Source organism: Ursus maritimus, unplaced genomic scaffold, assembly GCF_017311325.1.
Source record: "Ursus maritimus isolate PB19 unplaced genomic scaffold, ASM1731132v1 scaffold_15, whole genome shotgun sequence".
NCBI classification, from domain to species: Eukaryota; Metazoa; Chordata; class Mammalia; order Carnivora; family Ursidae; genus Ursus; species Ursus maritimus.
Genome location: NW_024423897.1, coordinates 3509188 through 3524184, shown reverse-complemented (window position 1 = coordinate 3524184; position 14997 = coordinate 3509188). Strand labels below are relative to the sequence as shown.

The following is a 14997-nucleotide window of genomic DNA, read 5'->3' as shown; positions in this document are numbered from 1 at the left end:
AATTCCCTTTTGAACTTTGTGCTTTTACACAACAGTGGGATGATAACGGAGTCCAGAAACCAGATTTAGGCCTGTCTTCATCTGGTAAGGAAAAGCGTTTGATTTTGTGCGTGATTAGAGGCCAGATTTTGGAAGGTAGGCGGTGTAAGCCAGACATGGTATTCAGCAGAGGAAAATGAGGAACAGTCATGAAAGCTTTAGAATAATTTTATATGGATGGAATTGACTTGATTTCAGCAGCACAGTTAAACACCTAGCTGATCTTTTGCTACTTTAATCGCCACGATTTTCTTTCGTGTGTTGATGATAGACTGAGTTACAGCACATTGTGTTTACTGGCTGGAAATCTTGCTGGTACTTCTAAGAACAGCGCTCATTCCATCTCTGCCCCCTGCCAGCCTTGGTCTGCCTCTCCTAGATTCCTAAGATGCTTCCGGAACGGTCACATCAAGATTGCTGTTTTTATCACGGCCCTTCTTCCTAGAGCCTTGGGGGTGTGATGCTAGTTTGCAAGCTCCTTGGAGTGGATTTGGCTTTAGCCCCAATATCCTTTAAATTAGTTGGTTTACCACATCATTATAATATTTTAGTTGAGTTTATATGGCTTACTGTGGTCCTGAAGGGCAGACATTCTATTTTATTACAGAGTCTGGACGGGAGAGGAATAAAGTGTAGTGGTAATTAGGCCTCAGCCCAGGGGGAGCTGTTTTTCTATGCATTCCAAAAATATTTGAGTGCTCATGAGGTGCATGGTCCTGAGTAGGGATTTCAGGGACGGCTGTGGGCTCTGAAGAGGTTTGTGATTTGTTGAGAGGTTGGAATTGAGCCATATTTGTGAAGAGTTGAACGGTGCAAGGTGTTTTTTGGTTAAAAAGTGTATCTTTTACTCTGCTGTCTCTGACCGGATATGCTGCTGCCACTTCAAACTGTTATGTCTTTGTTTCAATTCCTGAGGTTACAGGGTTCGCTGTCACTAAGAGTCAGAACCTATTTGATCACTTCCTTCTCCTCTTCCTTGAAGCCGGTTGATCCTGTTAATGGCTCTTACGTCTGCTCTTCCTCCCTGCTCTTCCTTCGGGCACCCTAATTTCTGACTCGGATCATTGCAGCTCCGAGTTATTACAGTGGCTGTTCATCAGGTCCCCCTTCTCTACAGTCACCGTATCTACCAAACAGCACCCTGTTTGTCTTCCTGTTGCAGCACTTCCTGAAAGAGATCACTGCTTGCCCCAGAAGCTTTCAGTAGTTCTCCATAGGCTACTGCAGGTTTTTTGTTTTTTTTTTTAAACTTGAAGTCCCTGAGTTTAGTGGGTACCTGCCCCTTGGAATGCTCTGTAACATGAGGTAAGCACAGTTTTTGTCAGGGTTACCAAATTAAGTTCCCATGAGCCACAAAAGGTAAGAATGGCTAACCTGCAGGTTATGTCCAGCTTCCTAAGTTGGCGGGCAAGGCCTTCCGAGTTGCCTTCAAACCACTTTTGCAGCCATTTCCATGTTCTTGATCTAATGAAATTTGCTTAGCCTTTCCTCTCAGTGCCCTACGACATTCGTTAATTTAGGAGGCAGATTAGTAAACACACTATTCTGCAGACATTCTCTCTGCTCTTTTGCTTCCATTCACCTGTTCTCTCCATTCTTTCTGATGTTTTCTCTTTGAGTGTCCAGTTTGCAAATCCTTGTACTTTCTTTTCTGGCCACTTGGTCTCAAAGTGATTTCCTTTCTCCCTAGATGTATTTAGCTCTCCAGTTTTTCCCCTTCATTTTGTGCATTGCCTTGACATGTTAAATACACATAGCTTTCGTTTGCTTAAATATCTCTTGTAGTTAATCTACAATAAACACATATCTTACACATAATTGTAAAGAAGGAATTCTTTTGTGAATATATCTAAAATGAAAAAATATAGATAAAAATGAAACCTGTTCTTTGATTAAAAAAAATATTCACTGGGGCGCCTGGGTAGCGCAGTCGTTAAGCGTCTGCCTTCAGCTCAGGGCGTGATCCCGGCGTTCCGGGATCGAGTCCCACATCGGGCTCCTCCACTGGGAGCCTGCTGCTTCCTCTCCCACTCCCCTTCTGTGTTCCCTTTCTCACTGGCTGTCTCTCTGTCACATAAATAAATAAAATCTTTTAAAAAAAAAAATATTCTCTGATCCTCCCCTGAACAGATTTGCTTGTTCTTCCCTTAATATGTTTCATGTTGTCTTCATTCACCCGTCGTATCTGAACGTAGCCTTAGCGATTTCCTTATTTTATAAAATGAGAACATGGACACTTCGGTTGAGTTCCTCCCCACCCACCCCCAAATGGCTACTTCATGTCAAGAGAGACAATTAGAATATGTGCTTCTTTAATTCACTCCCGAATCAAACCACAAGTCCATGCCGTTTAACATAACGCTCACTCACATTTATCTCAAACTAGTATCATTGAGCTTAAGTGAAGATTACTCTGTTTCTGTATGGTTTTCCAAAGGTGAAGACATTTTTCCCTTTTGTTGTTGTTCATGTGTCCAAAAAGGTCTAAACAATGAGGAGGTCTAACCTGTGTGCTTCATAAAAAATTAACAAAAAACATCTGTATTCACTGCTTCAGTGTTCTCAAGTTATATTTATCATCTGCCTAGAACTCAGGTCTGTGCAGATGGATTGCTCTGCTGGCCTAAGGAGGAGAAGAGGAAATGATCATTAGATTAAAGGTTTTATGAGGCCGTGAGGCCACAAGAAACCAGTAGCTCTGGTAATTGCCCCTCCCTGGCCCAATGTGGTTATTTTCCTAGTACATTGTAAAAACAGTCCTCTGATTATATCTTGAGTTGAATATATTTTGTTAGCAGTGTCCCTCCTTAGTGGGTCCAGCAGCCTGGTGCTTTCCATATTGAGGGTGATTGGACTGCTCCAGCTGGCTCCAGTAAAACTTACCAGCAGCCTTGTGTTTGTTTCTGGGCATTAGGGACCCCGGGCCTTGGGAAACCTATCATTTTACCACACTGCTCTGTGGATTATCCTGGTTGTGCCCACTGATTGGGAAAACCTCAAAGGCTTATCGGATCCCCTATGTACTATGTGACCTTCAGTCTTGTCAGACATGCCTGGCTGTAAACCATGTCTCTTGCCAGTTTAACTAGCTTCTCGCCCACCTGGACCTAACCCTCAACATTCTGACAGATTGTGTGTCATAACCAGCTTGCCTTCTTTTTTCTTTTTTAAGGATTTTATTTATTTGAGAGTGAGAGAGCACGAGTAGTAGGGAAGGGGCAGAGGGAGAAGCAGACTCCCCGCTGAGCAGGGAACCTGATGCGGGCTCCATCCCAGGACCCCAGGATCATGACCTGAGCTGAAGGCAGACTCTTTTTTTTTTTTAATTTTTTTTGTTATATTATGTTAGTCACCATACAGTACATCCCGGGTTTCCAATGTAAAGTTCGATGATTCATTAGTTGCGTATAACACCCAGTGCACCATGCAATACGTGCCCTCCTTACTACCCATCACCAGTCTATCCCAATCCCCCACCGCAATCCTCTCTGAAGCCCTCAGTTTGTTTCTCAGAGTCCATGGTCTCTCATGCTTCATTCCCCCTTCTGATTACCCCCCTTTCTTTATCCCTTTCTTCCCCTACCGATCTTCCGAGGTCTTATGTTCCATAGATGAGAGAAATCATATGATAATTGTCTTTCTCTGCTTGACTTATTTCACTTAGCATTATCTCCTCCAGTGCCGTCCATGTTGCAGCAAATGTTGAGAACTCGTTCTTTCTGTTACCTGAGTAATATGCCATTGTATATATGGACCACAACTTCTTACTCCAGTCATCTCTTGAAGGGCATGTCGGTTCCTTCCACGATTTAGCTATTGTGGACATTGCTGCTATGAACATTGGGGTGCATATGGCCCTTCTCTTCACCACGTCTGTATCTTTGAGGTAAATACCCAGTAGTGCAATGGCTGGATCATAGGGTAGCTCACTTTTTAACTTTATAAGGGACCTCCACACTGTTTTCCAGAGTGGCTATACCAACTTGCATTCCCACCAACAGAGTGGGAGGGATCCCCTTTCTCCACATCCTCTCCAACAATTGTTGTTTCTTGCCTTGTCAATTTTTGCCATTCTAACTGGCATAAGGTATTATCTCAGTGTGGTTTTGATTTGAATTTCCCTGATGGCTAATGATTTTGAACATTTTTTCATGTGTCTGTTAGCCATTTGTATGTCTTCATTGGAAAAGTGTCTGTTCATATCTTCTGCCCATTTTTTGATTTGTTTATTTGTTTCTCGTGTATTGAGTTTGAGAAGTTCTTTGTAGATCTTGGATACCAGTCCTTTATCTGTAGTGTCATTTGCAAATATCTTCTCCCATTCCGTGGGCTGCCTCTTAGTTTTTCTGACTGTTTCCTTGGATGTGCAGAAACTTTTAATCTTGATGAAGTCCCATAAATTCATTTTATCTTCTGTCTCTCTTGCCTTTGGATTTGTGTCATGAAAAAGGTTGCTTTGGCCGATGTCGTATAGGTTGCTGCCTATGTTCTCCTCTAGGATTTTGATGGATTCCTGTCTCACATCGAGGTCTTTCATCCATTTGGAGTTTATTTTTGTGTATGGTGTGAGTGAGTGGTCATGTTTCATTCTTTTGCATGTAGCTGTCCAATTTTCCCAGCACCATTTATTGAAGAGACTGTCTTTTTCCCACCGGATGTTTTTTCCTGCTTTATCAAATATTAGTTGCCCAAAGAGCCGAGGGTCCATTTCTGGGCTCTCTATTCTGTTCCATTGGTCTATGTGTCTGTTTTTGTGCCAGTACCATGCTGTCTTTGTGATCACAGCTTTGTAGTACAGCTCGAAATCCGGCATTGTGATGCCCCCAGCTTTGTTTTTCCTTTTCAACAGTTCCTTGGAGATTCGGGGCCTTTTCTGTTTCCATACAAATTTAAGGACTGTTTGTTCCAGTTCTTTGAAAAATGTCCTTGGTATTTTGATCGGGATAGCATTGAAAGTGTAGATTGCTCTGGGTAGCATGGACATTTTAACTATGTTAATTCTTCGGATCCATGAGCATGGAATATCTTTCCATCTTTTTGTGTCTTCCTCAATGTCTTTCAAGAGTGATTTATAGTTTCTAGAATATAGGTCCTTTACGTCTCTGGTTAAGTTAATTCCAAGGTAACGTATGGTTTTTGGTGCTATTGTAAATGGGATGGATTCCCTAATTTCTCTTTCTTCGGTCTCGTTATTCGTGTATAGAAATGCAACTGATTTCTGAGCACTGATTTTGTATCCCGCCACGTTACTGAATTGCTCTATGACTTCTAATAGTTTCGGAGTGGATTCTTTTGGGTTTTCCATATAGAGTATCATGTCATCTGCGAAGAGAGACATTTTGACTTCTTCTTTGCCAATTTGAATACCTTTGATCCCTTTTTGTCGTCTGATTGCTGTTGCAAGGACTTCTAGTACTATGTTGAATAATAGTGGCGAGAGTGGGCATCCTTGTCGTGTTCCTGATCTTAAGGGAAAGGCTTCCAGCTTTTCCCCATTGAGAATAATGTTTGCTGTAGGCTTTTCATAGATGGCTTTTATGAGATATAGAAATGTACCCTCTATTCCTACACTCTGAAGGGTTTTAATCAGGAAAGGATGCTGTATTTTGTCAAATGCTTTTTCTGCATCAATTGAGAGGATCATATGGTTCCTGAGTCTTTTCTTGTTGATATGATGTATCACGCTGATCGATTTGCGAATGTTGAACCACGCTTGCATCCCAGGGATGAATCCCACTTGGTCATGATGGATAATCCTTTTAATGTACTGTTGGATTCTATTAGCCAGGATCTTGTTGAGGATTTTGACGTCCGTATTCATTAGGGAAATCGGTCTGTAATTCTCCTTTTTGATGGGGTCTTTGCCTGGTTTGGGGATCAAGGTAATATTGGCCTCATAGAATGAGTTTGGTAGCTTTCCTTCTGTTTCTATTTTTTGAAATAGCTTTAGGAGAATAGGTATTATTTTTTTTTTGAATGTTTGGTAGAATTCCCCAGGAAAACCATCTGGGCCTGGAGTTTTGTTATTTGGAAGGTTGTTTATCACTGACTCAATCTCTTCATAATTAATTGGCCTGTTTAAAAAATCAGTTTCTTCCTCTTTCAGTCTTGGTGGTTTATAGGTTTCCAGGAAGGCCTCCATCTCTTCCAGATTGCTTAATTTATTGGCATATAGCTATTGATAAAAGTTTCTAGTAATCCTTCCAATTTCATTGGTGTTGGTCGTGACCTCTCCTTTTTCATTCATAATTCTATTAATTTGGGTCCTTTCTCTATTCTTTTGGATAAGTCTTGTCAGCGGTTTGTCAATTTTATTGGTTCTCTCAAAGAACCAGCTTCTAGTCCTGTTGATCTGCTCTACTGTACTCCTGGTTTCTAATTCATTGATTTCTGCTCTAATCTTGGTCAACTGTGAAGGAAGACTGTTAACTGACGGAGCCACCCAGGCACCCCGTAGCCAGCTTTTCTTTTCCAGTGACTCAGGCTTTGTGTGGAAATTTCCTTTGAAAGCCACTATTTACTTAATTTTTATATTCTCGTTATTGGTTTTTCATTTTGAAAGCAGCATATGTGGCTTTGTTTATATAGTCCTTTATTTTTTCTTTTTTTAAGATTTATTTATTTGACAGAGAGAGGGCACAGGCAAAGGGGGGAGGAGCAGACTCCCCACTGAGCAGGGAGCCCGATGCGGGGCTTGATCCCAGGACCCTGAAATCGTGACCTGAGCCCAAGGCAGACGATTAACTGACTGAGCCACCCCAGCACCCCTGTACGGTCCTTTAAGCTTTATATAAGGGAGTTTATGCAACCTCTGCTATCAGTTTGATCCGTGACGATTCCTATTTTAAATGTTTGCAAACTGTAAGAGGAAAGGGGCAAATACAGATTCTTGACATGCACTCATTAGATTCCAGTAGGATCAGTCTGAGTCAGCTTCCTGCTTTCCATGACACAAACTGTTACTTGTGATCCTGGGTTCAGCAATGTCCTCGGTAATCGGACCTATTGTCACAGCCCTGCAAAACCTGCCCAAACTGGGACATTACTTGAGCCCACTTTTCATTCAAGTATTTATTGAGTAGCTATATATTTTTAAATTAGTGGCCTGATTGACTTTTCTCGATGTTACTAACCTTTTGCCCTCTTAAGGACGGCGTAAGGATCAGTTACTAGAACGGCTTTGTTTTGCAGGTCACGAAGAGAATTCCTCTAGATGCAAAATCAACTCCAAACCCAGACCACCTTCTTTGACTCGCCTCTTTTGGCCATCAGCTGCCTTAAATATTCACACCGCATTTGAATATTTTATTCTACAATGCAGTATTTTTTCCTGTCACCTTTTTTACATTTTGACAAATTATGTGCCTACTTAACCTAAACTGTGCTGACTCTGTAAAATGTTTATGCACCTTCTGACATAGAAGGTGCTATTCTTCTGAGAAATACATTGCTCTCTCCTTGGAACCTGTGAGCTTGAAGATGACTCCTGCCTGGTCACAACATGGGAATCAGCAAAGCGTTTAAACTGTCACAAGACAGAACCCAGTGGGGCAGTCAGTAGGAGAGTATGTTCAGAGGGAATATCTGTCCCAACAGAATTACACCAAAGTATATTTTCAGGATGACTTTCTTATTTCTGCCATCTACTGGAATAAATTATTTTTCTGCTTTCTGTGGAAATCTGGTTTCACTGTTTATTAAGTTCATTTTTGTTCGCTTTTCTGTCTCTAGATCATGCCCTTAAAAAAAATGATTTTTGTAGTTCAAACTGAGGTTGGAAATGTAAGCCTGGTCATGTAGTTTGACATACCTGAGGAGACTGGTGAGTACTCTCTTAATCATTAGTCATCATTTGAGCGCTTACTATAGCCAAGGCACTGGAGGAATCAAAGGTGTGGAAATCGAGGTCCCTACAAGTTCAAGAGGTGATGCACAGTCTGGAGAGGTAAGGTCGGTCTGTAGACCATAGAACTGTAAGACAAGGCCGTGTGAGACCATTGTCCGTAGAACAGGGGTTACGATGGCGAGCTGCTAGAGAGTCTGTACTCGGCACAGGCACAGGTGGAACCGGCAATTCCTTGTACCATCCCACCCTCACAGTTAGGACTGGAGAAATCAGGACGGATTAAAAAGCCTGGGATGGGACAGGAATTCTGTGTTTTGGTAGCGGTCATCTGAATAATTCACTAATTTGGGGACTTTATTAGCTTTAAGAAATTAAAAATTTAAATGGATCTGAGTTTTCACCAGCCCATGGCTTTTTGACAGCCAGCCAAGCCAAGAATGGATTTCCTGTTTTGCAGTTTGTGCTTTTCTATTCCTCCCAAACTGTCTGAACTCGTTGCTTTGCTGTTCTTAAAACAGAAGAGTTTCAAGTTGAAAGGACTGTCCTGCTTTCGTTTCTTTCTTTCCATTCTTGACTTTTATTTTGAACTTTGAATTTTCCTGAGAGGCAACTCCATACTTTACATTTTCAGCAAAGGGTCTTTTTAGCTAATTTCATGGAATCCATAAAACACTGAAGATCTAACGCTGGAGGGATCATAGGGGCAAACACTAGCTAACCCCAGTGGTTTTACCGGTAAGGCATCTGAGCCCAGACGGGGAGATTGCTTGCCTAGTTTAATGCAGTTGCTCAGAGGCAGAGCAGGGAGTAGGATCCGTGTTTTGTAATTTCCCCTCTGGAGCCCTTCTCACTTGCCACTCTGCTTTTCCCAGAGTTGGAGCCAATGTTGGGTTTCGGGTATTAGGGAAGAATTCTGCCAGGCTGTCTCCCATCAGAGCAATTCACTTGACCTTAGTATTTGTCATCGAAGAAAGCAATGCTGGTGGTTACTGTAGGTACATAAAGGGTGCCACAGTCTCTGAACCCTAACCATGGGGGAAGTGTGACTCCATTGCAGCTATCTACCCAGATTCTTCAAGTCAGGCCCTGCATCCCATTAGCACTGGGGGTCAGCCTAAAGTCTTCCCAACTACCACTCTGCAGTGCTTTCTTGCAAAGCACCATGGTTTTGAAGCTGAGGCTTGTGATGTCTCTGTTGTAATGGTGCTTCCTTTGGGTGTTGCTTTCGCCTGTCTTGAGTTCAGCATATGGCTTAGCTGATAGGGAGCCCACGTTGTTTCAGCACAGCAGACCTTAGCTGTGGCGTGCTTGCGGCAGTGATGGAAGACAGCGTTCATGATCGTGGTTGGGCACAGTTCCAATTTAATGGCATAGCTGAAAGCAGAGGTCATAAGCCTAGCTGACCCAAGTCCCTGAATGCTGCCTTATTCTGTTACTTTGTGCTGATCCATTTTGTACTTCCCATTTGCTCTCAGACATTTTGGGAAGTCAACTGGATTACATTACTTTTTGCATTTGGACTTGCCACTTTGGGATCCAATTCCTACGGGCACAAGTCAGGAAGATTAGTGTGTTGGCTGCATTAATAACCCTGAGAAACACAAGGGTGTGAGTACTGAAGGGACTGATTCTGTGCCAGGGACCATCCTGCTCAGTAAGCCTTCTAGGGAAGTAAAAGGCCCTAATTGCCGCTCAGGCCTGAACCTGGAGGCTCCTCTCCAAACCCTAGTGGGACTTATTGCTAGTGAGGCCCTAATGGCCTCAGCACAAAGCCTATGAAGAAGAAAGCTCATGTCCTAGCCAAGTTGGAGATCAGAGACTTCCCAGGAAGATTGATCACAAGCCCCTAAAGGCCGGGTACTGTGACTCACCACCTAGCTTTATGGCCATTGTTGACATGAGGGAATGAGGAGATCAACTTATTTTTTGTGAGGGAAACTTGCTAAGTTCTCTTTCTCCAGGAAGTCACATAACCCTTGGGCCTGTTTCCTCATTTATAACATTTTTGAGAATATTAAATACAACTAATATGTAAACTCGGATACATGTTTTCTCCCCACTTCATTCCTAGTAATTGACCCCTTTTGTTACAACATGGCCCATCCTCTGAGATGGATGGATGGCTGTGAATCACATTTCCTTTGACAGTTCTCTTGCTTCAGTGATTGCCGGGACCCCAGCTTGGAAGGAGCCCCATGCAGCCCTTTAAAAGGATATTGGAAATATCCTGCTCCTCCAAAGCCTGTCCAGATGAACATGGTGTGGACTGCTGGCGTGATCATTAGACTCGGAGAGGCCCCAGGTTTGCAGTCTTACTCCATCAGTTGCAAGTGGTATTCACTTGGAGCAAATCATTTAACTTCTGAGCCTCAGTTTTTTCATCTACGAAGTGGGGATAATACCTGCCTTTTCTGCTATACAAGCTTGTTACCAAGTGAGATGTTGTCGGTGAAGATGAATTGTAACTTTTAATAACACACAAAGAGTATTCTCTAAAGAAATGACAAAACTGCTAGGATCCCCTGATGACTTTTCTATAAAGACAGCCCCTAGAGGGGCAGCCAGCTGGTTTTTTTTTTTTTTCCTATGTGTGGTTTCCCTTTTGACTGGTCATTTGTACTTGGGTTACAGAAAAATCAAAGACATACACCAGGCTCCAGGCCTGACCTCTGAGCAGGGAGATAGATCTCTTAGAAACAGTCCTAGCATAAGTGTCTGGACCACATCCTTCCTGCCCTTCCAGGTTCTATGTGAGTCCTCTAAGCTCTTCTACCAGAACGGGAGTATTTTTGGCATGATTTAAGATGTAGTCTGAATGTCATTGTTTTCTCTGAACAGTGTTTTTGTTGTTTTCTTTAAACATATTATGATGTCTGTACCCTTATCACTGACCCAACGATATTTTATCATATCTTACTTTGGCATTACTTCAGAAGTAGTGTCTTTTGGCTCATTTCTGCTGGCCAGTTTTTTAACAATGGTAAGTGTTAAAATTGAGAAATGATGGTTTTAGAAGATTTATTTATTTTAGAGTGTGCGTGTGAGTGGGGGGAGGGGCAGAGAGAGGGAGAGAAAGAGCATCTCAAGCAGACTCCCCACCGAGTGCGTGCAGAGCCCCAGGGGGGCTCACTCTTAAGACCCTGAGATCATGACCTGAGCCAAAACCAAGAGTCCAGTGCACAACCCACTGAGCCCCCCCAAGCGCCCCGAGAAATGATTTTAAATTGTTGCTTGGACTCATGGAAGATTTGGTCCTGGATTTCATCTTCCAAAAATTTGAACAGTCAATTGCTCCTTTACTAACTATATTTAAATTATATCTTAAAATACATATCTAGGCATTCTAAAAGAATGGTTTCACTACCCCATCCTTCTATGCAAGTGCTCTCTTCTGTTTGAAGAACAAATATATTTAAAATGAAGATAGGACCTTAGGCAAAACTTACGTGTTACTTTCTTTCCTGCTCCTTTATTTCACCTTTCTCTCAAGAGTTGAATGGATGGAATTAATTGTAGAAAATCCTTAATTTTCAAAGAAGAAAAAAAGCACAGTGTAAAATAACCACCATAAAGGATATTTATCATAGCACAATTAATGGAAAGCAACCTGAATGCCCAACATAAGGAGACGCTCAAATAAGTCATACTGCATCCGACTACAGGAGTGCGGTACATTTAGTAATTTCTTTTTTTCTGCAATGTATGCCTAGAAATGAGATTGAAAAGATAAAAGTACTAGCACTGCCTCTGGATGGGAACTGCAGATGATTCAAATTTTTTTTCCTTTTTAGCATTTTCTTCAATGAAAAGGTATTACCTGTGTAAAAAGAAGAAACGATAAAAATTATTTTAATAACAAAAAATAATAAAATATTAAGGAAAAAAGACAGGGTTTTAAACTTATGTACATAGTAAAAAGCCTGGTGAGAGAGAGACCAAAATGTTGATAATTTCTTTTGCAACTTTTTATATTTTTCACAAAGAGCATGTATTACATTTATAATCGGGGGGAAAAGGTGTTTTGGAGGGGACCATTGTCAGAATAGTGTTAATACCTCCTGCATCCATTATATACCCCCCCACACACACAGGTTGTTGTTCGTTTGTTTGTTTGTTTGTTTGTTTGTTTTAAGAGTAATTCAGGGTCAGGGGAAACAAAGTCAGCTAGATTAAAACACTGAAGCTATTCTGAATCAATGAAAATCCGCGAGTTCACACAGCAGTTCTAATTGACTGTTTCCATTGTGCAGGACAGAGTACAGAGCATTCGGCTTGTAACACTCTGGCCTCCTTTTGTGTAGGTGCTCACAGTGACGGCATGGTGAAATGAAAAGGGAGCATTGATTTTGATTCTGCCCACACAGGAAAGTGGAAGCCTGGGATATTGATGTTCCGGGGTCCCACGTGGGTTAGAATAAGCCCCACTGTTCTTTCCCTCCCAAGTGCTCCAAGCAAGTCTTTCATGCAGGCTGTGTCTCTGCTTCAGTTAAAACCCCCTCCTTGTGAAATGTATTGGCCCTGTGTTACCCCAACTCACACCTACCCCTCCCCACCCCCCGGCCAATTCCAAAACAGGAGTATTCTAGTGGCTAAGGGTGCTCAGTGACTACCACCGCTACCCACATGAATCCAGTCAGGATTTGACTGAAGTTGCTGTCAGGATTTTGACACGGTTGCCATAGTTTCCTTACACTGTCCAAAGTGTGGTACTACACTGTGGGCTGCCACTCCAAAACAGAACCAGCAGAGCAGATGTTCTGTAAAAGTAGGCGATGTAATTGAGGAAGCATGAGTTGGGAAGCTGAGTGTGACTTTCCAAGCCACAAAAGCTTTTCAACAACATTCAACAGGTATTTTCAGCTCCTGTTCTTTATCCTGATGTTAGCCGCTTGAGACAGTGGGAAGCAGAAGAGACTCAGCCCTGAGCTGGAGTTTAGAGTTTAGCAGCGAGAGACAATTGGCTCCCAGGTGCTCCTGGTGGGTGGAGCCCACGGTAGCCAGGTGCCGAGCCTTGGACATACTGGTTGCTGAGTAACAGCACTAGAAACACTAATGGTAGGGGGAGGCTTCTTGAAGGAAATGCACTTTAAGAGTAAACCCAGAGGATGATTAAGAGCTAGGTGAACAATTGATGAAGCTGTTGCAGGAGTCCCAAAGGAAGAAGTATCCTGGATTATGGTGATAGGAATGAAATGGAGTTAGAGAAGTAGTGTATTGGGGGCTAGCACGTATTAGCACATACAGATGATTGAATGGATGTTGGGGGAGGGAGGTTGTTAAGGGACATGAAGGAGTCAACGACTGCAGGCAGGTTCCCTGCTGGGTGGACATTGGAGTCTTTCACTGAGATGGGGGCAGTGATGAGTTCAGTTGCGGACAATGAGAATTTGCAGGTGCCAGAGGTATGCGGATACCCAGTGGGCCATTGTTATGTGGGTCTGGAAGTTGGGCAGGAAGACTGGGCTGGAGGTGGAGCATGAGGCACCAGCATGGATATTACTGAACCTGTGGGTGTGGATAAGGGGGCCAGGAAGAGTGTGTAGAGTGAGAAGAGACGCAGTCTAGGCTTGAGACCTTACAAGCACCCACTCTTAAGTGGTGGGCAAAGAAAGAAGAGGAATCTAGAGATCTAAGGTAAACGCCATGGCTTGAACAGCAGTCAGCGCCACCCTCACCTCCAGCTTCCTAACATACATTGTCGTATGAGTAAGTGGGACATAATCCTGTTTTATGGCTGGAGGCGCTAAGGTTATGTGACTTAGTTTCACCCTGAAATTATCTGGGAAATTAGGTGTGTGTATACTTATATGTGTTTTTCTGGGGAACAAGTATATGGCTTTCATCAGACCCCTAGAAAGGGTGAGAACCATTGTTAATAATATCAACAATAGGGACATCTGGCTGGCTCAGTTGGTGGGGCATGCAACTATTGATCTCGGGGCGTGGGTTTGAGCCCTACATTGGGCGTGGAGTTAACCTAATACAAATAATATCAACAATAGCTGACCCTTCCCTGTTTCTTGCTGTATGCCAGGCCCTAAGGACTTTACCCTTCACCAGACTATAACGCAGGCAGGACTCGGCAAGGAGCAGCATTGCACATCTCTCTCCTCTCTATTAGTCCCAACTTCTTTGTGTCCCTCAAACCGCAGGGAGGAGAAAAGACCACCAACCTGGTCCTCTTTTCTCCCATGGTGTTTACAGGAACCTAAACCTGTTAATACTTCCTTTGTTAGAAGGAGAGGAGAACTGCCCCTTACTTTGTCCTAATCTCACTTCAGTTTCCACCCCTACTCCCAGTTTTCCCAAAGGCGACTTCCTCCTTTACCAAGTTGGGAAGAGATGCTTGGATAAATGGGCAGGAAGCCCCTTCATGTGGAGCCAGCTGGTTGTAGGGGCACCAGTGAAGTCCTGGCCAGCTTACCAGGACTCCTGCAGCCATAATCCTTCTGGCTTTTGCCTGAGTGACAGGTGTGCTGCCCAGGTTGACAAGGTGCCCTGAGGCTCTGTATGGAAAGGCAGGCAGCCCCACAGGATCCTAGGTGGGCACTGAGGTATGGGGGCCGAGGAGTGCGGCTTCCTCCTGGGACTGCCCTTCCTAACAGGATAGTATCTGCAGTTGCCATTCAGGTTTGTTAACGAGCTTTAGGTCTCCCTGCCGACTGGTGTGTGAAAACAGGTGCAGAATATGGCACCCGTTTCTTTTACACCTCTCATTCTTGGGCTGGACCCTGTGAAGACAGGAGGAAAACTCAGCACTGGTGGGCACCATCCCTGGTTTCGTTGTCGCACGAGGGAAATTTATGACATTGTGAATTTGTGGGGAAAACAAAAACCTTGGATACACAGGACCCCCTAACTTCACTTTCAGTTCTCTGAACTTTTTATTATTACTCCTTTCTTTTAGCAACCCCTCTGGACTGTTCACTTCCTGGATGTGGAAATCCAGCTTCATAGTTTTAGCCTGGATTCGCTCTTTGGGAGCGTGCTTCCATCTGTAGTTCAACAAACTGTTATCACAACTACAGGGCTTGCTTCCTGCTGCTTATCGATCTGTTCCTCTACTTTCTGTTTTTATCGGCCTACTTCGGGCCTCACCAACAAGAATGTCT

The 14997-nt window shown here is 43.2% G+C and overlaps 1 protein-coding gene across 1 annotated transcript in view; it reads left to right on the top strand.

Moving 5' to 3' along the window:
- The window catches only part of ATP6V0E1 (ATPase H+ transporting V0 subunit e1), a 37812-nt gene extending 30093 nt beyond the window's left edge, over window positions 1-7719 (top strand). Inside the window, exon 4 of the mRNA XM_008692371.2 lies at window positions 7231-7719. The gene's annotated coding sequence lies outside the window, so the exon portion shown is untranslated. The remainder of the gene's footprint in view (window positions 1-7230) is intronic.
- The last annotated feature ends 7278 nt before the right edge of the window (window positions 7720-14997 follow it).